We start from the raw sequence: 2,385 nt of genomic DNA, 5'->3' as shown, positions 1-2,385 counted from the left end.
TATATATATATATATATATATATATATATATATATATATATATATATATATATATATATATATATATATATGTATGTATGTATGTATGTTGTGTGTGTGTATGAATGCGTGGAATGAGTGTGTACATACATACATACATACATACATACATACATACATAAATAAAAAAATAAAAATAAAGGAATAATAATAATAAATTAGATAAGATTTCTTTAAGTAAAAACACGTAAAGTTAGACAATGGAATGAAATGGGCGAAGTCATTCCCAAAAACAGAGAATGATTGGGGTGGAGAAGACGAAGCTTGTATAATACTGTTAACCTGTTATAATATATTATCTGGGTGTGGCTGAATGTGAACAGAAAAATTCAGGATCAATTTTTGTATGATCAGAATTTGGGCCGTCAACCTGCTAGACTATTGTAGTATAATTCGCCTGTTATTATACAATCATAGCTTGCTTGCGAACCACATGGTTCCGGGTACAGTCCCACTGCGTGGTACTTTGGGCAAGTGTCTTCTACTATAGCCTCGGGCCGACCAAAGCCTTGTGAGTGGATTTGGTAGACGGAAACTGAAAGAAGCCCGTCGTATATATGTATATATATGTGTGTGTGTGTGTGTATATGTGTGTGTGTTCTGTGTTTGTCCCCCTAGCATTGCTTGACAACCGATGGTGGTGTGTTTACGTCCCCGTAACTTAGCGGTTCGGCAAAGAGACCGATAGAATAAGTACTAGGCTTCCAAAGAATAAGTCCTGGGGTCGATTTGCTCGACTAAAGGCGTTGCTCCAGCATGGCCACAGTCAAATGACTGAAACAAGTAAAAGAGTAAAAGAGTAAAGAGTATATATATGTTTCATATTTGTTGAACTAAAAGCAGAGCAAATACTAAATTTGGGACAGAATTGTGTTTTCCTTTTTCAATTTTTGTACTTCTGGTCAGATTTTATCCCGGGAATATATTATAGGTTGGTTAAAAGATCGAAAAAGTTGCACATTATATGGACTAATCGAAGTACTGAAAGAGCGAAGCGCAGGGTTGTCTTAGCAACATTATAGGCACCCGAGCAAATCATTGCATCGCGAGGTCCCCAGAATACTTTTTTTTTCCTTTTCTACTCTAGGCCCGAAATTTTTGGGGAAGGGGGCCAATATATTAGAACTACCCCAGTACACAACTGGTACTTAAGTTATCGACCCCGAAAGGATGAAAGGCAAAGTCGACCTCAGCAGAATTTGAACTCAGAACGTAAAGGTAGACGAAATACTGCTAAGCATTTCACCCGGCGTGCTAACGTTTCTGCCAGCGAGGTTCCCCAGAATACTACCCAGTACCTATCAGATGGCATTGGTGAAGAAGACACATTTTTGAGAGGTGGTTTTGGGTGCTTGAAGAGGTGAAGACAGTTAAATTGGAAGTGGTTGCACAGGCCACAGATCTTTTTTAAAACGGGGGCCACATTTTTCATTAATGTTTTACGTAGTAAGAGAAAAAGATGTTTTATATGACACATTCTACCAGTGTTCCAAGTTTCAAAGTGTTTCGTTAATGAAAAATGTGGCCCCCGTTTTAAAAAAGATCCCAGGCCACTAAAGGTGACAAGAGGGCACATATATAGGGCGTTGAAAGGACAGAGTACTCATTGAAGGTGCTGGCCTAAATGTACAAACATGATGTCAGAGAAACTGAGTGATAGGATTTTCACCAAATAATTAAGAATGTTAGATATTTAGAAGAAAACGTAATTATGTGTTTAAGTGTGTGTGTGTGTGTGTGTGTGTGTGAGAGAGAAGCAGAAAGAGAGGGCGTGTGTATGTGTGTGTGCTAAGTTCAACAACCTTCTCATAAAATTTGGCATCGATGGGACCTCCGTCTTTACAATATAAACAAAGAGGAGACCACAACACGATCGTGTTTACCTACCAAAAACAACAGCAAATCACTTGATGTTCTTTCAAATAAAAATGACATGCTGGATAATGTATTCCTAGAAATACTATTCCTGAAAATAAGATGGGACAGTCGTTGCAAGAAAACCTTTGATCGTGGGGCCTGTCAATCAACGCCGATTTTTTTTTTACCTAAACCATAACAGCAACAACAAACATCGTTTTAAAAGTGGTTTTTCAAACTTTTTTTGGCGCCACCTTTGTGACATCATGTCAATGTCTATATATGGTTTGATAACGTAAGTCGTATACACATTATTATTGACACAATTTTATTGATTTATACTCCCACTTCCTCACTAAGTAATACTATAGAGCTATAAATAAATCATACACACACTTCTAGGTGCAATTGTTATGTCAATACATTCACGTGTATGCACACCTACATATTACACCCACTCACACACACATACACTATATATATATATAT

General features: G+C 37.1%; 1 protein-coding gene across 2 annotated transcripts in view; it reads left to right on the top strand.

Annotated features, from left to right (window-relative positions):
* The window catches only part of LOC106873535 (uncharacterized), a 41,197-nt gene that overhangs the window by 6,126 nt on the left and 32,686 nt on the right, over positions 1-2,385 (top strand). The gene's annotated exons all lie outside the window — the stretch shown is intronic.

Source organism: Octopus bimaculoides, chromosome 2, assembly GCF_001194135.2.
Source record: "Octopus bimaculoides isolate UCB-OBI-ISO-001 chromosome 2, ASM119413v2, whole genome shotgun sequence".
Classification (NCBI taxonomy): Eukaryota; Metazoa; Mollusca; class Cephalopoda; order Octopoda; family Octopodidae; genus Octopus; species Octopus bimaculoides.
Note: the sequence above shows the minus strand (reverse complement) of the source record. Positions and strands in the feature narration are given on the sequence as shown.